This window comes from Bos mutus, chromosome 6, assembly GCF_027580195.1.
Source record: "Bos mutus isolate GX-2022 chromosome 6, NWIPB_WYAK_1.1, whole genome shotgun sequence".
In the NCBI taxonomy this organism is placed as follows: domain Eukaryota; kingdom Metazoa; phylum Chordata; class Mammalia; order Artiodactyla; family Bovidae; genus Bos; species Bos mutus.
In genome coordinates this window covers 19010775-19032047 of record NC_091622.1, presented here as the reverse complement: position 1 = coordinate 19032047, position 21273 = coordinate 19010775, and the positions used below count along the sequence as shown (strand labels likewise).

The 21273-nt window shown below is 35.7% G+C and overlaps 1 protein-coding gene across 3 annotated transcripts in view; it reads right to left on the bottom strand.

The window, feature by feature from the left end:
- Nucleotides 1-21273, bottom strand: part of TBCK (TBC1 domain containing kinase) — a 209617-nt gene that overhangs the window by 51811 nt on the left and 136533 nt on the right. The gene's annotated exons all lie outside the window — the stretch shown is intronic.

The following is a 21273-nucleotide window of genomic DNA, read 5'->3' as shown; positions in this document are numbered from 1 at the left end:
CCAGACCACCGAACCTGTCTGTATATGTTTGTTATATGTCATAATACCGATTCAGACTTAAAAAAAAAATCACTCAGTTGTGTCTGACTCTTTGCGACCCCATGGACTATACAGTCCATGGAATTTTCTAGGACAGAATCCTGGAGTGGGTAGCCTTTCCCTTCTGCCTACAATGCAGGAGACCTGGGTTCAGTCCCTGGGTCAGGAAGATCTCCTGGAGGAGGAAATGGCAACTCACTCCAGTATTCTTGCCTGGAAAATCTCATTGACAGAGGAGCCTGGTAGACTACAGTCCATGGGGTTGCAAAGAGTCGGACACGGCTGAGCGACTTCACTTTCACTTTCTCCAGGAGATCTTCCCAATCTAGGATCAAACCCAGGTCTCCCACATTGCAGGCAGATTCTTTACTAGCTGAGCCAGGAGGGAAGCCCAATTCAGACTAAGGGCCATTCACAATTATTATTCATGTTATTTGGTAGGCAGGAGGATCCTCTACCCTTCACAAAAGGTGACACAATACATCTCAATTCAACATAAACTTGCTGAACACTAGTAGCCACTCTTGAAAACTTTTTTAACATAATTTGAAAATTTAAGAACTTTCAAAATTCACTTGATTTAAAATATGGGGATTCAAATAATTTTTACTTATATGCTTAATATGCTTCCAAGATTGAGTCTATTATCTCATTTGCTTATTTTCTCTCTTTCCTCAATTTCATAGTGGGACTCCACATATATAATTTCCAATTTAGACTTTCTAGGCAGGAGAGAATAAAGCCTATGAATCACATAACAGACAAGACTTATTTTGAAAAAAAAAAAATTGTCCTCAATTGTTTTTGGAGTTTGAATGTCAGCCCTCATCCCTTGGGTTTCTGTGACTATGCATGCTATAAATTCTTTAGTAGTAAGAGTAAAGCACTTGTTCTCTCACTTTATTAGCTTTTAAACAGAAATGGAAGTTGCTAAGTTTTATGAGTTTATTGCACTTAATCAAAAATAGGAATTAGGAATTTTTTTAGTATTAGAAATTAAATCTATTTAAACATTCTGAAATTAAAACTGCTTCAGAAAGATTAGTTTTAAAATCAGCAAGTCATACAATCAATGCTTCTATCTTCTTTTGCATTAGATTGCAGGCTCTATAGGTATTTTCCTCAGCCTTCACCTGAAGCTGTACATTTATGAAGATAAAATAAAGAACTCTTGATTACTCTAGTTCTGCTTTCAGTCATTCAGTGCTGAATGGGGCTTTTCTAAAAGAGGTTTTGTCTGAACGGAAGGTGTGCCTGACTGATGAAGGAAAGAATTTGACTAAAGTATTCTCTATGAAGAACTGACTGATGAAAGAGATTTGACCTTGGCGTTGGTTCCAATCAAATGCATCATTTGTGAGGAGTTTCTTCAAAGAAAAGACTGATTGCCTTATGAAATGGTAAGAAAAGAAGGAAACAGGAGTCACTGACAAGTTCATAACTTTCTGAAATTTCAGTGTGTATCATCAAAGAACTTTAATATGTTGCAAGCATGTTCGTCTACAAATCAAATTTAGGAGATTAGTAAATTATACTTAGGAAAAATTATACAACTTTGCTTTATGAAGAAAATAATTATAATACTAAAAAATTCAGAATATAGTTTTTCTTTTATTAGACAGTTTTATACACAATTTCACTATTCACTGTACAATTTCCACTTAGAGGCATAAAAGTAAAACTTCCTTTATAAAATTTAAACCTTCTTTAGTATCATTGATATTGATATTTTCCTGTATGAGTAGGATTTCAAATTCACAGAACATTGTTTATGGACAATGGACAAGAATTGAGGATAACTACAGAACAACTCTGAAAATTTCTATTATCATTTATGCCTAAGAACGTGTACATACAATGCACATTAAATTTAGATGTCCAAATATCAGAAATCAATTGGAATGAGAATGACTTTAAAAAAAATAATATTCCATTTCCAAACTAGAGTCAAAATTTATTTAGCAATGTTACTGACAAAAACTATCTTTCAGTAGAGTGAATTCTCTGAAAGGGCTATCTAAATGTGTTAGTGATAACGCGGAGCAAGCAAGCAAAAATCCAAACCTGGTAACATGACAGTTATTTTCCTGTGTCCATTAAACTACTAGGAGAATCACTCTGTCATGGTACCTAAGAGTCTGATATGGCAGACTTGACTTTTTTTGGTATATGGTGTTAGAGAATGTTCTGTTGTTTTTTTTTTTTTTTTAACATGTAGCTATTCAGTTTTCTTGGTACCACTTATTGAAGAAACTCTATTTTTGTCACTTTTGTAGTAGGTTAATTGACTACAGGTGCCTGGGGATAGTTCTGGGTTCTCTATTCTGTTCCATTGATCTATGTCTCTGCTTTTGTGCCAGTACCAGGTTTGATTACTGTAGCGTTGCAGTATAATCTGAAGTCAGGGAGCATGATTCCTCCTACTCTGTTTTTCTTTTCTAAGATTGTTTTTACTATTTGGGGTCTTTTGTGTTTCTATACAAATTTTAAAATTATTTGTTCTAGTTCTGTGAAAAATGCCATTGGTATCTTGATAGGGATTGAATCTGTAGGTTGCCTTGGGAAGTATAATCGTTTTAACAATGTTAATTCTTTCAATCCAAGAACATGGTATATCTTTTCATCTGTTTGTGACATCGTCAATTTCTTTCATCAGTGTCTTATAGTTTTTCAAGTACAGGTCTTTTACCTCCTTGAAAGAAAGTGAAAAGTGAAAGTGAAGTTGCTTAGTCGTGTCAGACGCTTTGCGACCCCCTGGACTGTAGCCTACGAGGCTCCTTCATCCATGGGATTTTTACAGGCAAGAATACTGGAGTGGGTTGCCATTTCCTTCTCCAGGAGATCTTCCTGACCCAGGGATTGAACCTGGGTCTCCCACATTGTAGGCAGACGCTTTACTGTCTGAGCCACCAGGGAAGTCCTTTACCTCCTTAGGTAGGTTTATTCCTTATTTATTATTTTATTCTTTTTGATTCAGTGGTAAATGGGATTGTTTCCTTAATTTTGATAGTTCACTGTTAGTGTATAGAAATGTAATAGATTTTTATGTATTAATTTTGTACCTGCAACTTTACCAAATTCATGAGCTCTAGTAGTTTTCTGATGGTGTCTTTAGGATTTTCTATTATAGTATCATGTCGTCTGCTAACAGTGATACTTCTTCCTTTCTAATTTTAATTCCTTTCATTTCTTTCTCTTGTCTGATATCTATGGTTAGGACTTGCAATACTATGCTGAATAAAAGTGGTGAGAGTGGGAATCCTTATCTTGTTCCTGATCTTAGAGGAAATGGTTTTAGCTTTTCATTGTTGAGTTAGTTGTGGGTTTGTCATATATGGCCTTTTTTATGTTGAGGTATTTCCCTTTATGTCCACCTTCTGGAGAGCAGTTTTTAAAATCATAAATGGATGTTGAATTATATCAAAAGCCTTTTCTATATATTTTGAGAATATCATATGGTTTTATTCTTTAATTTGTTAATGTGATCATCACACTTACTGATTTGCAAACACTTAAAAATCCTTGTATCCCTGGAAATATTAACTATGAGAATAAAGAACCAGTGTCTAGAACACTCCTCCCATATTTTCTGTCACATATCCTGGCACTAACTTCAACTTAGTTACCAAGGACAGAAATCTGAAAACCACTGCAGACTTTTCATCCTTCCTTACTTCTCATTCCTATATAACAAATCCCCAAGTTTCATCAAAATAACTCTTGAATCTGAATCTGTTCCCTGATTTACTGCCCTACTTCAGGACTTCTACCATCCCTCAAACGGACTGGAGAAGCTGTTTGCCCCTCTTGCTATTTCTTTTTTTCCTCTAATATTCTCTTCACATAAAGTCATCCCTTCTAATCCATATTCCAAATGCCACTTGAGTTAAAATAAAAACCTGATCAGGCTTCCCTGGTGACTCAGATAGTAAAGAATCTGCCTGCAATGAAGGGGACCTGGATTTGATCCCTGGGTCAGGAAGATCCCCTGGAAAAAGGAATGGCAACCCACTCCAGTATTCTTCCCTGGGAAGTTCCATGGACAGAGGATCCTGGGAGGTCGCAGTCCCTGGGGTCATAAAGAATCGGACACAACTGAGCAGCTAACATACACTTAAAAATCTGATCATGTAGATTTTTATAATTAAGAACACCTCACTGGTTTCTAGACATTGATGGAGTGAAATCCAAATTCTTTGGTATAGAATATAAAGTCTTTTATGAATTGGTATCAGTCTATAGTAGGCAAGAGACCATAGGCTTTGGGGTCAGATTACCAGGACTCAAATTTTGGCCAGCCCACTCACAGTGTATGATTTTGGACATGATACTTAAACTCTCTGCCTAATTTCTTCATCTATAAAGTGGGATAACAGCAGTTATCTAAATCCTCCTGGGCTGCTGTAAGAACTAAATGTTAATCTCTATAGAACATTTAGAATAGTGTCTGACACACTGTCAGAGTTTAATAAAAGCTTGGTATCTTTCACCTTTTTTCTCACCCCTCACCACCTTGTACCTCGTGCTTTGGCATTAGCAGACTATCTGCCTTTTTATACCACTGTGCCACCTTTGCCCATGTTGCTTCCTCTGCTTAGAATGCCACACCTTGTCCACTTAATAAATACCTGCTCACCTTACAAGTATCAGTTCAAACATTACTCTCTCTGTGAAGAAAGTCTTTTTAACCTCTGACAGGCTCATTTAGTTTCTTTCCTGTGTCCCCACAGGTATCTGGTACATGTCTTTATTGTAATAGGATTATTTACTTCCACCAGACTAACAGCTCCTCAAAGACAAGGAAAGTTACTTTTACACCTACAATCTCCCCAGGTTTCAGCATATTATCTGACACATAATATATTTGTTGAATACAAATGAATAAAATAGTATTTCTAAATTTTCTATTACTTTTCCTGAGTAATTTTGTGCTATGGGGTATGTACACGTTTTCCCAAAACATGTACATACCTGTATCATAGTAATTACTATATTTGTAATTGATTATCTGTTTCTTCACTTGAATTACAAAATCCTTAAATACAGGTTCTACGTCTTTTCGTATTTGTATCTCCAAAAGACAGCACAAGGTCTGGCACCAAAAATTGTTAATAGGTGTTTAATGAATGAATGAGTGAATAAAAATGTGATTAAATAACATTAGCAAAGCTATTTGTCTGGATCACTAGACAGACTCTTCAGGGATGGTAAATCATCCGATTCTCTAGCCTCTGGGCTCTGTGATGGTTAATCAAGAATACTGAAACCCATGTCTGCCTCAATAATTTCTCACAGCCATCTCTCTTTTCCTCAACTGAAAAACTGAAGATGCCAGCTGCTACCATATAAGCTTACAAAACATACTCTAATTAATTGAAAGACTTAGATGAATATAAAGAAGGAAAAAATAAACAGACAACAAAACTATCCTAGTAAAGTAGGTAATTTAATGATAATAAAAAATATGAATGAAGGAAAAAATAGATAAATACTAGAGCTGAAACTTAGGGGAATATCAATAAAACTAGAAAAGCTGTATATGAACCATGTGCATGATAATAAATGAGAAAAATATAAGTAAATATGCTTCTCTTTTTCCTTCTCTCTGTATTTTCTTTATATCTCTCTTTTCTATATATCTTTCTAATTGTCTATAAATGAGAAAAATATAAGCATGTAAAAATATTTGAAAGAATAACTGATTCCAAATATTTTCAAAAGAACAGAAAATCTGAATAGACCTATATATTCATAGACCAAGGTAAAGTTGAGGAGAATGATAAACTCTGTGTGCACTTTACAATACAACAGACTATTTACAAAATCTAAATAGACTTTGTAAATACAACTAAATAGACTGTGTAAAAACAGGTAAGATTTTAAAGTTTTTAAACAATTGCTTTAAAGAGAGGTGCCAAACAGTTTTCCCCTAAGCACTTCTATCTTATAACTATTTCAAAGCAAAGAAAACATTGAAAGGTCATTTATGAAGCATCCTTAACCTAATACTTAAATCTAACAAAAATGGCATCAAACACAAATGCATGCACAACCCTCAATATTCCTTATGAATATAGATTCTTTCAAAAAATCTCAAAACTAGAGAATTGAATGCAGTAGAAATTTAAAAGAATGGCGTATTATGACCAAACGGGATATTCCAGGAATGAAGGATGGCTCAATAGAAGGACGATTTGAAAAGTAATTCATCACCTTTAATTAGTCAAAGGAGACAAAGTATGTAATTCATCATTGTAGGTGACACAAAGCCATATGTGACAAAACTTCACATTTATTTCCAATTTTAGAAAAAGAAAAACTCATGGTAAACACATATCAGAAGGAAAGCTAATCTGAGCGATGAAAGATTTCATTAAGACAGATGTTCTTCATCTCAAATATTTGACATTCTACTTAATGATGAACCATATAGGCAGACTTATTGTGAAAAAAATGTATCTCTTAGATAATACAATAGTCTTAGAAAATCCAGACTGCTCAGAGGAAAGTCTAATAAAACTGGTAAGAATTCGGTAAAGTTTTAGTCACAATATATATACAACAAAATTGTTAGCTATTTTCAACAGCAGCAGAAGCCAGTCAAAAAACTCAAGGAACATAAGCTTTCAATTGCAATGTCAAAATATTCCTCCAAAACAAAATACTTAGAAATAAAAATAATATTTAAAGAAAATGAAACAGTTTTGTGATGGGCATTAGAAAAACCTGAGACACATAAAATGCTATCTGGAAAGAAAGATTCAGTATTAGAAGACCTTTATTTCCTCTTCAAACAATGTATTAATATATTACAATTTAATCAAAACTCTAAAAGGATATTTCTTTTTTATTTTGAAACAAAAACTCTAAAGTTCATTTGTCTAAATAGGTGAGAATGTCAAGGAAACAATGAAAAATAATAAAATACATTGTCATATGCTAAAACCGTATAAAATATCACCACATGATATTGCACTAGAATTGACTAGGAGACTAATAGGCCATAATGGGGTGTATAGACAGACCTCAATAAATGAAAGAATGCTGTAAAAGAATAGGATTCCATATCAAATCACTGGAGAAAATGGTATATAATTTAGGATATAATGTAGGCATCATTTATTACCTAGAATAAAATAAAATCATGTTTCTATCCTATACTACAAAGCAAAATGATTTGTAAGTTGAACAAAAATTATATGTAAAAAGTAGAATCACAAAAGAGTAAGAATTGATGACTTAAATTAATTTCAAGCATATAGCAAAAGCTGAACTCTTAAATAAGAGAAATATATGTGAAAAATAAAAATTTAAGATGTCCTTAATATATAAAGAACTCTTTTAATCAATAAGGCAAACCAATAAGAAAAAACAGCCTGCTTAGTTAAAATGAAGGGAGGGGAGATATACACATATACTTGACAAAATAAACACAAATAAGTAAAGAAAAAGTTTTTACCTCGATCACAGATATACAAAAAACATGTATAACCAAAGACATAGAAAAAGTAGCTAAGTGTTCTAGATATCTTTTGCTTGTCTCCCCAGATTCACTCTCCATTGGTTCCTGCCTGTTCTCTACTGGTGGGAGGCCTCTGTTTGGACCTAGAAGAGAGACCCCAGGTCCTCTGGCTTTCAAGGTGGTTCAGACAATAGAAAGAGCAGGTCAAGGTAATATAATCCCTTGGTTCTGTACTTGAAAATTCACCTTGATTTAGTTATGTTTGTTGACCAAAAGTCACTTTTCCTCTCAAAATGGCTTTCTCAATCTGCTTTTCATTTCCCGTGTTCTGATCAGTGCTATTGCTAATTTTCATAATTTACTGCATTATTTCTCATATTTTCACCAACATTTCACCATCATCTTTGTAACTATTATCTCTCTAAATAAACTGTTCTTGAATTATCCTGATGTGAGTGTATAATCTTTTGCTGTTGGTTGAACTCTGACAGAAAGCATGTAGGGAAGAACTCAAAAACACATTATGTTTTAAGGCACATGAAAAGATGCTCAACATCAGTAATTATTAGAGAAATACAAATCAAAACTACAATGAGGCACCACCTCACACTTGTCAGAATGGCCCTCCCTAAAAAAATCTACAAATACTAAATGTCAGAGAGGGTGTGGAAAAAAGGGAACCCTTGTACACTGTTGGTGGGAATGTAACTTGGTGCAGCCACTGTGGAAACAGTATTGAGGTTCCTCAAAAAACTAAAACTAGAGCTACCATATGATCTAGTAATCCCACTCCTGGGCATATATCTGGACAAAATTATAATTCAACAAGATACATGCACTCCTATGTTCATGGCAGCATTATTCACAATAGCCAAGACATGGAAACAACATAAATACCCAGTGACAGATGAATGGATAAAGACACCGTGGTACACATATACAATAGGATACTACTCAGGCACAAAAAGAACAAAGTAATGCCATTTGCAGCAGCAACGTGGATTCAACTAGAGATTATCATTAAAGTGAAGCAAGTCAGATGGAGAAAGGCAAATACCATATGATATCACTTATGTGGAATCTAAAATATAACAGAAATGAACCTGTCAAACAGAAACAGAATCTTGGAGATAGAAAACAGATTGGTGGTGGCCAGGGGGTAGGACCTGGGAGAGGGATGGAGTGGGAGCTTCTACACAAGCTTTCATATGTAGAATGGATAAACAACAAGGACCGACTGTATAGCACAGGGCTTCCCAGGGGGTGCTAGTGGCAAGAACCTGCCTGCCAGTGTAGCAGACCTAAGAGACCAGGATTCAATCCCTGGGATGAGAAAATCTCCTGGAGGAGGAAATGGCAACCCACTCCAGTATTCTCTTCTGAAGAATCCCATGGACAGAGGAGCCTGGGGGGGCTACAGTCCACAGAGTCGCAAAAAGTCGGACATAACAGAAGTGACTTAACACACAGACACACACACACACACACACACACACACAGACACACACACACACTGTATAGTACAGAAAACTATGTTCAATATCCTATGATAAACCATAATGGAAAAGAATATTTAAAAAGGAATGTGTAAATATGTATAAGTGAATCAATTTGCTATACAGTAGTAATTAACATAACATTGTAAATCAACTATACTTCCATAAAAATAAATAAAATACACATGCTTTAGATATGTGAATCAACATAGACTTTCTGGAGGAAAAAATCATAATATGTATTAAGAAATTTTCAAATATGAATGCAATAGAAATTTCTTTTTAGAAATCTGTTCCATGGATATAATCACAGATTGTACCAAGCAGTATGGGAAAATATTTATTAAATATATTGTTTTTCCTAAATTATGAAAAACTGGAATACTGGAAACACATAATAAAAGGTGACAGGATAAATAAATAACACTAGATTCATGTAAAGAAATAGCATTCACCCATTAAAATCACATTTTAGAAAAATATTTCTTAATAGAAGAAACAATAAAGATGTATTATCAAGGGGAAAAAGATCCTATACAACAATAAGTTTGGAACTTCCTTTGTGGTCCAGTGGTTAAGGAATCTGTCTTGCAATGCAAGGGATGAGGGTTTGATCCCTGGTTGGGGAACTAAGATCCCACATGCTGCAGAGCAACTAGCCTACACACCAAACTAGAGAGTCTGTGCACCACAATGAATGATCCCACATGACACAATGAAGCTCCTGTGCCACAACCAAGACCTGATCTAATCAAACAAATAAATGAGTAGATAAATAAAATGAATATTAAAAAAAACAATAAATCCACTGCAATACCAGTTTGGTGACATATATCACAGTGAATATGTGTGTGTGTGCATAAACACATGCATGTTTATATAAATACATTTTCATAGATATAAGAATGATGCATAGAAATTGTAAAAGTCTGTGAGTCAGTGGAATTAACAACTTTTTATCTAAATGCGTTTCTGTGTTTAAGTTTTAATCATTAAGCATGAGCTATTTTTGAAAATTTAAACATTTATAAAAATATGAGATTTATTTTCAACCAGCACTATTATATACTTCTCTTAAATACTTCATAACTATGAATCTAATCAGTCTGAAGATAATTCTTACCAAATATTTACAGCAATATGAAAAGGCTTCACAAATGAGAGCTCATGGCTTATGGTCACCATTGTAGGTAATCAGATCTAGCACTAGAAAATATGTAGTGAAATATGTCTAAAATATGTTACAGAAAAACAATAAAGTTATTATTATGCTTAAATTCAGATGAAGTTTTTAAATGATTAAAAAAAAAATATTGGCCAGCAGGGCAGGCTTTCATGCATTCATAAAGGAGACAAACAAACGTTAATACAGACAATTGGAGAAAAAACTTTTGAGGTTTACTGCCATGTTTCATTGGTAAGGACTACCTTGTTTTCTGCATGAAAAAATATTTGAATAAACTGATCTTTATCCAACTCTTCATCAAAGAGAAAAGGGCCTATTGGCTACCTGGAAGAATATTTAATATACTTTTCTAAGCTTCTATCAACATAAATGTAAATTACATTACCATCACTAAATAATTATACAGGTTTTCCTAGTTTAATGTAAGATATTAGAAATTATTTAGTAGATTATTGCTTACTGGCTATTATTTTTCTTAACAAGAATTGCATTTCCTCTAAGAGTAATATATTTTGATCCTGTACTCAGAAACAACTCCCTATGTGATCATACTCATAATGTATATTAGAAGGTTAAAAACAACAAACACCCCTCCCTATGTAAAGAAGCAGTTTTCGTATATTATTTTGTGTATCTGTGTGTTTAGGGGGAGGGTGAGAAAGAAAGATAAAATCTTAATATAAAAAATTAGGCTCTCTAAAGCCACTTGGAGATTAAGGATTTCAAATGACATTTACAGTGGTGGATTAGTTGCTAAGTGGTACCTGGGTATAAATGAGGCCAGGAGTGGTGTTCAGGAAATACATGATAGATTGATAGTTTCCTGGAGCTTCTGAGGGTTTTTCTCTGGACAGGATGACCTTAGAATGTCTATGGTACTGATTCTTTGAGTCAATTTAAGTTTTCTTCATTTTGGAAGCAAAGCAGAATTTATTAAATATCTAGTTTCTAATTCAAGAAACTAAAATGAGGCAGCACAGAAAGTGGCACACATTGTATACATTTCCTATAGAGAGAGATTTGCCTTATTTTGAGCAAAAACATTTAGAATTAGAACACCAACTGTATAAACTTCTAAAAGAAAGGTGGAAATCAGAAAGCATGAAAAGCAAAAGTAGGCATGTTTATAAGACAGGGAACATCACAGGGCCAGCTATCTATGTATTAAATAATGTGTATTTCAACATAATGAAAATACTTTTTTTTTTTTTTTTTAAGTACACTTTCTTAAGGAAAACTCTACTCCACAGAGCCTTCAAGTGACATATCATGTTTTGAGGAGAGAGACAGGATCAATACAAATATGCTGATGACAACAAAGAGCCAGGTATATCAACAGCTTAAATTGCTTAGATTTCTTTTGTATCTCTCATAGCAAGAGATGAGAGGGCTCTGCCCAAGGAAGGTGCTGAAATGTTTGGTAAATGAATGTATGCATGTGTAACAGGATGCGGAATGATATTATTCCTGGGTTGAAACAAAGAGGCTTAAAAGCCACCAACGTCTCCCCTGCCCGCCCCCTCTCCATCCCCCCTCCCCGGGGCTAGGTGAGAAGTGACTGAAATTGCAACTTCCAATTATTATCCCAGTGTCCTCTCTCCTCCCAAATTACATAAGGAGCTTTAGTTGGAGGTGGTGTGGTCAACTTCATGGTGAGCACAGTGTTCAAGATAAGATGCCCCTCCCTTCTCATCCTGCAGGATAGAGAAGTAGGTGTTTCTGGACACTCTAATCACTCCCCCTGGCTCTCTCACAAGGTAAGTGAAGGGAAGTGCCCAAGACAGCCATTTGTAGAGATTTGGGCATACCTAAAAGAAGGGGTAGTGATATTCTCTTTTGTAGTAGAATGTCTGTTTATACAGAAGACTTAATAATCTGTCCTGTACCTGTCTGAGCAGGCAAGAAGTAGGGAATGTGGTAGTGCTGAGAAATAGGGTGTTAGATGCTTACCTTCTCTGACCATACAATTCTAAGCTGTACTATGAGAATAAACCAATTTAAGGATCAATTGATATAATAAGGATAAAAGTGTTCGGTAGACTGTATATCTTTAGATGAAATAAGTTGTTTTTAAAAATCACATTCCAAGTGAAGCAGCTTGAATTTCATGGTAGTCTTAATATAGTCTAAATTTTTAATAAATCATCAATTAAAAAATATTTAATCAACCAGCTTTGGGCTGAGCCATCTTGATAGAGATAAAACACCATTTTCACCTCAAAGAGTCCCTAATCTGATTGGAAAATATTAACATAAAAGCAATAATAAAAGTACACAATAATGAAAGAAAATATTTATATTGTGCTTGCTATGTGCTGGTCACTGTGATAGGCACTTGACATATATGAGCTCATTTCAATATTGCAACAATTCTGTGAGGTAGATTTTATTATTTTGATCATGCTACAGATGAGGAAATTGGGGTAGAGAAAGGTTAAATAACAAAGGCCACATAATCAGTAAGTAACAGTGTCAGGATTCAACTTTAGTCTGGCTCTGGAGTCTGAGCTCTTAACCACATTATTACACTGCTTCTCTCATAAGATTCAGTGTATGGAATCACAGCTACATACTATGAGAATACAGGGAAAGGAATAAACACAATAATGGGGAGAAATAGCAAAAAATTGGTGGAAGAAGTGGGACTTGAGTCAGGAAACAGTAAGGTTTAGAAAAGTAGAAAAGAGGAAGAGGAGTGTTGCATAAGTAGGTAATTGTAAGAGTTCTAAGGTGTGAATGAGTAAGGAATCAGTCCATAAATAATTATTGAGCACCCACTAGGTATATACAATATGCTTGGGATACATTTATGAACAAAACAAAGATACTAGTTCTGATAGAACTTAGAGCCAAAGGGTATGAAAATAGTAATGAAGAGACTAGTTTTACTGAATGAACATCTGTCCTGAGAAAAAGAGAGAAATAGTACTGAATAAGTAGGTAGGCGACAGACCATGAGGGCTCTGAAGACAGAGAAGCTCAAGGACATAAGAAATAGATAAGAACTTAGGATTTTTGGAGGAATGTGTCACATGTCAACAGCAATATTTTAGGAAGATTAATTAGGCCATATTTTGCAGGATGAATTAGAGATGGGAAAAAAGTAGGCAGAAAATCTTGTAATAAAGTGAATTTTATGAAGATCTAGATTAACTGACGACACGGGAAACCGAGAGCCTTGCTCTATTCATTATCTTTTTTTCCTTCAGTCATTCCCTTGGCCTACAAATACATCCAATTCTCTCCCATCCATAGTGAAAGCTAAATGTAAAAATAAATACTAAGTAATACAATTACTCTCCAAGGGGCAAGTACTTTCTAGCTACTGTCTATCTTCTCACATCTACTTTCTTTACATTCACTCCTGAACTCACTGAAATTTGGTTTCCATCCTGATACAGGAAAAGCAGTGGTTCATTTGCCCAGCAGCAAGTGGAAATTTGGAAACATTTTTTAAAAAAGGTAATACATGAGTAAAGCCTAAAAGGATGAATAGGAGTTTGTGAAGAAAAGAAGTGGGGGTTTACATGTATATTCTGTGTGAAGCAATTAATCAAACATACTGGGAAAGTATTTTGATTCTAAAGCTTGGGTTCTACCTCTAGGAGGTATGCTGAATAAATAACTCATTTAAAATCCTTTCCACAATTGTTTCAATTAATCCTGCTATGAACAAGGCAGAAATTTGTCAGGAAGCTATTTTCATTTTGAAGGATTTTTTTTTTTTTTAATTTAGTTCACAAGTATCCAACCAGAGTGTCTCAGGTTTACAGGCCCTGTTCCATACTGATACTAGTCTCTTTCAATAAATATACCATGAGCTCCTTGAAAACAGGGACTAGGGCTTGTTTTTACACTTCCACTGCCTAGCAGAGAGCCTGAAATTCAGTAGCTGTTCAGTAAAACTGGGTGTATTGATTAAAGGTAAAGGAAGAATATGTGAGAGGCACTGTAGGAAAATTTATGAAAGATAAAGGACAGGGATGAGCCAAGATAGTACTTATGTTTTGGACATGGGTGGTTAAGGGAGAAAAGAAGACAGTAACAATGACAGACAGTAGACAAGGGGAAAACAAGTTCTGATTTAGACTTCTGAAATAGGATGCACGGGGTCTATCTACCAAGTTGAAGTGTTGAGATGCGGCTGGAGACAGAAACTAGTGTTTGGGAGAAGATGTGGCTAGGTTGAAGATTGAAGGCAGGAGGAGAAGGGGATGATAGAGGATGACATGGCTGGATGTTATCACCAATGCAATGGACACGAACTTGGGCAAACTTTGGGAGACAGTGAGGGACAGGGAGGCCTGGCACACTGCAGTCCATGGCGTCACAGAGTTAGACATGACTGGGCAACAGAACAACAAACAACAATGGCTACAGGATCATATTTTTTGAATTATCAGCATAAAAACTTCAGTCAAACCATAAGAAATAATAAACAATGTCTGAAGAAAAAGGGAAAGGAAAAAGGTACTTTTGTTAGGTATATCCATACACTGCTGAGTAAATCTTACATTACGTAAACTATTAGTAAGGCTTAGAATACATAAAGCTGAGAGTTTTTAGAGCAATATTCGGTAATTCTTATTTTCCCACATGTCTACAGCAAGCAGACTCTGCTTTCTTAGTAATAGCTATTTCTAGCTAATGTATGAGGAGGGACCGGCAGTGCCATTAACTACCATTCTCAAAGGAACACTAACAAAGAAAAACAATCCTCAAAAACTTTATCAACTTGCAAAGATATTTAAAAAACAAATTGTTTAAATGGCATTATAGTATTTTCATTTATTCCTCTTGCTTATAGAGAGACTAGGAAAGGTTACTATTTCTAAGATACAGAAACCTAGCATCTGAAATGGAAGTCTGAAATAAAACTGTCAAGCTCTGGAAGCTGCATAATATAGCTCTCATACTAGAGAGAATATTTTTCTCCCTCAAATAAGTGAGATAATGTACATGAATATGAAACATATGGAGATAGAACTTCTTCAGTGATTAGGGATTTTATGCTAAAATTTTCACAGATGTGCTCTTAAAAAATTGTGTGTAAGCTTAATTTATGTAAAGAAAGTAATTTTCTCTTTGATATACAATATCAATATTTTGGAGATATTTCATCTCTCTGGGTCTTAGCTTTTTCTCGTATAAAATGAAGGGCCAGGAGCGGACATCTTATGTTTTTTTCAGCTCTAGAATTCTGTGACAATTTTTTTCTGATTGATTTTCAGCTGTTAATAGGTCAGAAAATTTCTTGCCTATCCCTTAGGACAGAAGTTTGAAACGTGTACATAACACTTAATGACATCAGAGGAGTTTCTACTTAAAGAGATTCAGGAATGATTCTAATTATGAGGCTTAGTACTGTTTATATGTATAAGCATACATACATTGAAACATGTATATTACCATATGTGAAACAGATCGCCAGTCCAGGTTCGATGCATGAGACAGGGTGCTCAGGGCTGGTGCACTGGGATGACCCTGAGGGATGGGAAGGGGAGGGAGGTGGGAGGCGGGTTTAGGATGGGGAACACATGTACACCCATGGCTGATTCATGTCAATGTACGGCAAAAACCACTACAATACTGTAAAGTAATTAGCCCCCAATTAAAATAGATAAATTAAAAAAAAAGTATACACACAGACTTAGATCAATTAAGAACTTATGCATTTCAAAGACAGGTAACTGGGAAATATTTTTTAGTTTAAAGTGGTTGAAAAAAAAAAAAATAAAGTGGTTGAAGTGAGGGCAGAAGACATGGAGGCAGTTACGTGGAGAACTCTCACAGTGGTCCAGGGATCAAAAACATGGACAATGTGGTGATGTATATGGGCAGCGGTGGTGCTGGTGCCACTCTATAATTTTCTAAAAGCTTCTGGAAATAATTTCAAAATAAAACCAGAACTTGATAAATTTCCTAGGATGAGATAAAGAAGATGAATATGTTAAACATGAGAGTGGCTCCCCTCAGCTAAGCTCCTAAAGGTAGAACATATGATAGCTTCCTTCTGGAATGTGACAGAACTGCTACTTCACACAGAACTTTATAGTCAGCTTTCAATAGCAGCAGAGACTCAGGAAGTAGAGCCCACTGGTGACAAAGAGGTGTTTTAGTTGGTTAAATTGATATCTTCATCTCTAACTCTACCTTTCCAAGGTACAGCCTTTACTTAAATTGGGTTACTGACATCATTACCCTTTTCTCGCATTTTTTTTTTCTTATCAGTTCAGTTCAGTCGCTCAGTCATGTCTGACTCTTTGTGACCCCATGAACCGCAGCACACCAGGCCTCCCTGTCCATCACCAACTTCCAGAGTCAACCCAAACCCATATCCATTGAGTCGGTGATGCCATCCAACCATATCATCCTCTGTCGTCCCCTCCTCCTCCTGCCCTCAATCTTTCCCAGCATCAGGGTTTTTTTAAATGAGTCAGCTCTTTGCATCAGGTGGCCAAAATACTGGAGTTTCAGCTTCAGCATCAGTCCTTCCAATGAACACCTAGGACTGATCTCCTTTAGGATGGCCTGGTTGGATCTCCTTGCAGTCCAAGGGACTCTCAAGAGTCTTCTCCAACACCACAGTTCAAAAGCATCAGTTCTTCAGTGCTCAGCTTTCTTTACAGTCCAACTCTCACATCCATACATGACCACTGGAAAAACCATAGCCTGCACTAGACGGACCTTTGTTGGCAAAGTAATATCTCTGCTTTTGAATATGTTATCTAGGTTGGTCATAACTTTCCTTCCAAGGAGTAAGCGTCTTTTAATTTCATGGCTGCAGTCACCATCTGCAGTGATTTTGGAGCCCAGAAAAATAAAGTCTGACACTGTTTCCACTGTTTCCCCGTCTATTTCCCATGAAGTGATGGGACCAGATGCCATGATCTTCGTTTTCCGAATGTTGAGCTTTAAGCCAACTTTTTCACTCTCCTCTTTCACTTTCATCAAGAGGCTCTTTAGTTCCTCTTCACTTTCTGCCATAAGGGTGGTGTCATCTGCATATCTGAGGTTATTGATATTTCTCCTGGCAATCTTGATTCCAGCTTGTGCTTCTTCCAGCCCAGTGTTTCTCATGAATATAAGTTAAATAAGCAGGGTGACAATATACAGCCTTGACGTACTCCTTTTCCTATTTGGAACCAGTCTGTTGTTCCATGTTCAGTTCTGTTGCCTCCTGACCTGCATATAGGTTTCTCAAGAGGCAGGTCAGGTGGTCTGGTATTCCCATCTCTTGAAGTATTTTCCACAGTTTATTGTGATCCACACAGTCAAAGGCTTTGGCATAGTCAATAAAGCAGAAATAGATGTTTTTCTGGAACTCTCTTGCTTTTTCCATGATCCAGTGGATGCTGGCAATTTGACCTCTGGTTGCTCTGCCTTTTCTAAAACCAGCTTGAACATCTTATACATCGAAGGAAATTTTTGCTCCTGTGTTCCTTGTCACTTGGGAAATTCTCTCATCACTCTCCTCATTATATAACCAAAGTCAAGTAATGACTGAAATGCTCTCTGGTTGGAGTGCCAAGAAACACCTATGGGACAAAGTCTAGCGATTGCTGTACTAAAGACAAGGCTGGTGAGATCTCTAATGAGCTTGTGGTATATACTGTCAATACCCTCTATATAAACAGAAATGAGGACAGAGCCTAGATTTACAGCTGGCTCCAAAAACTGAAACAATAAAAAGCTTAGGAGCCAATAATAGTTATTTTCTCTTTATTTACTTCTGAATATCCAAAAAACATGTTGAAAGATATTTGATAAAACTCTTTAAGAAATCAGAATGCATGGTTCTTTCATAACCTATAAAATTTATCTTTGAAGTCAAAACTGAGCAAGTAAAACACCAGAAGCACTGCCACTAACTCTAAATGTTAACTAAAGATGTCTACCATCATGCTCAATCATGTCCGACTCTTTGTGATCCCATGAACTGTAGCCTGCCAGGCTCCTCTGTCCATGAAATCTTCCAGTCAAGAATACTGTAGTGGGTTGCCGTTTTCTACTCCAGGGAATCTTCCTGAACCAGGGATCCAAATGCGTCTCTTGCATATCCTGCACTGGCAGGCAGATTCTTTACTACTATAACATCTGGGAAGCTCTGTTCATCATTACCGTTGTTATTTAACACTGAAGACTGAGGTTAATTAACTAAACAACAGATAGATATAAGACGGATAGAACTGGAAAAGAAGCAAAATTATAATTTTTAGATGATATACAACTGGAAAATTTAAATCAATGGAAAAACTTACAAATAATGAGGGAACATTAACATGGCAGATAAATGATAATGATAATGAGGATGAAAGTGAAAACTTACAGAGTGTTTACTATGTGCCAGCAATGTTCTGAATATACTATCTAATTTAATACTCCCAATAAATCCGATGAAGCATGTAAAATTATTAATCTCTGTTTGATGGATAAGCAAACAGGTCATACAGTTGGTATGGCAGACCTGGGTTTTGAAATTCTAATCTATTCTAAACAATGTAGCTGTTTACCACTACATTAAACTGTTTGCAAAGCCAGCATCTTTCTTTATATATAACCAGCTAGAAAATACAATGAAATAAAATATCCTAATAATAATGGTAAGAGAAAGGTTAAAATAGTAATAAGCCAAACAAGAAACACATAAGAAATAAAACACCATAGAGAAACTACAAGACATGAATACATAGAAAGGCATATTCTAATTTTGGAAAATATAAAACTCATTATTGTATATCGATTTTTTCTACTTTTTATAAACTTAATCACAACATAAATACCAAAATGATATTTTTCCCAGGGGAGGAGGGAAAACGACAAGCCAATTCTACAATTCATGTAGAAACACAGTGCCAAATGTATGATATAGTTATAATTTTAATAATCTCTTGGTACTAGTACTGGGAAAGAAAGAAACTGAAACAGATGAATATAACTGAAAATAGGATTTGGAAATGGGTATAAGTACATGTGGGAATCTAGTTTTCCATAAGAGGGCTATTTGAATTCACTGGGAACCATTTAGTTTATTCAAGAAAACAAACATTAATCTTAAACTATTTCAAGTATCTATTTAATAAGCATGAAAGTTTAAAATGCATTAATTAAATGAAGTATGTCAGGATTCTAATCTATTCTTTGCTAATGTTTGTTTTACTTAATTTCTATAGGATTTAGGAGCTGCTGCTGCTGCTGCTAAGTCGCTTCAGTCATGTCCGACTCTGTGTGACCCCATAGACGGCAGCCCACCAGGCTCTCTGTCCCTGGGGTTCTCCAGGCAAGAACACTGGAGTGGGTTGCCATTTCCTTCGCCAATGCATGAAAGTGAAAAGTGAAAGTGAAGTCACTCAGTCGTGTCCGACTCCTAGCGACCCCATGGACTGCAGCCTACCAGGCCCCTCCGTCCCATGGGATTTTCCAGGCAAGAGTACTGGAGTGGGTTGCCATTGCCTTCTCCGGATTTAGGAGCAGTAACCTATAATTCACATAGACACATCTGGAATAATTCCAGTTTAGTTGCTCATTTTGGCTTTGGGGAGAAATGAAGAAACAAATAAACTTTAACATTAATTCTCTAGAAGATATGAGAATATTTCAGATAAAAGCTGCCTTTTCTTTTTCATTATTCACCTTTATTTGTTAGCATAATTGGGTTTAACAAACTGAAATTTTGGTAGTATATATCATATAACAAGGCTTGTTTATTTATTTTGCATAGCTTATAGGATATCCTGGAAGGATAGCTGAAAAAAAACAAGACATTTAAACCCTGGGATTGTGAAAATCATTAGACTCACAGAATCCTGTATGTGTCTCTTGTTGCTACCCTTCTGTAGAATAGCGCCAGAATCCGTTTCTCTTTAAATGCCATGGAATGTCACTGATACATGCAATGACATCCCTGGACTTTGAGTATGCATAAGAAAGATCTCAGTGCAAGAACCCAGATATTCATTAGCAAGTTGGAATTGTGCTACCTGTGCCCAACAGTCTTCATGAAGAAAATATATTCAATAGACTTAACTAGTGAAAAAACACTGCTTTAGGAACTGTCTCAAATCCATACTGAACTAAATCAAACTGCAAAGGAACAAAAACTGTCACCAGCATAACCTTCCTGTCAACTGCAATGTAGATATGCTAATGCCATGTCAAAGTCTCACCCTGATGTCTGTGGGGAAGTGTGCCGTGGCTCAGATCAGTCCAGCTGCTGGCCTGGGCCTATTCTAAACAGGGTATTCTACCCTAAGTCATGAGAAGTGTTATTTTCACCAAAGATGACAAGACTTCTTATTTATTTTCTTCTTTTGTGTTTTCTATCCAAAACTCCATCCTCAATACCCTCCTATCCCAAACTTGTAAACATCTCTTTTCCTTCCCAAGATCCAACCCTACAATCCAACCTTCCTCGGTACAGTACGCTCGAGAAATCTAGTGCTCCTTCAGTCATTATTTGATTCTTGTCTGGCTCTGGGCATTTTTCTGCCCTTGTTTCACTCACTGAATTAAGAGGGCACTGCTCCATTCAGAACAGACTGTGAACACCGAAGTATCTACAGTCAGAAAAGTGGCATTTACTAATTTAATGATTTAGCAAAAGAAGACCCAGGGATTTCTATAACTCAGAAGAAGATATATCTTTAATATACAACTGGAATTTTGATTTCTCACACTTCACAAAAAGGGGCAGCAGTAAATGTTGAAGATATTCAATATGTAAATATTTCAAGTTTTAGACTGCTGCAGTGAAGCAAATGGAGTTTTAAAATGAGAAAAAATATGAACGGTCAATGACAGAAAGCAATGGCAAACATGTACCACTAAAATCATCAGTAAAATGGATGCTATGAAGGAAAAGTAGATGCAGTTAACATGCCTGATGAATAATGAGTTGTGGATTAATGCTTTGTTCAACTGAGAGTTCACTAGTAAAACCTTATTTGTGGTAATTACTTCAATTAAATACACATATATTGAGAGCACACTATTTCCTGGCCATTGAACTGGGCCCTGGGGATCTTTAACGCACATGTAAATTATCAGAGATGTATCTTATTTCATTTCTTAAGAGGTTATGATGCATCAAG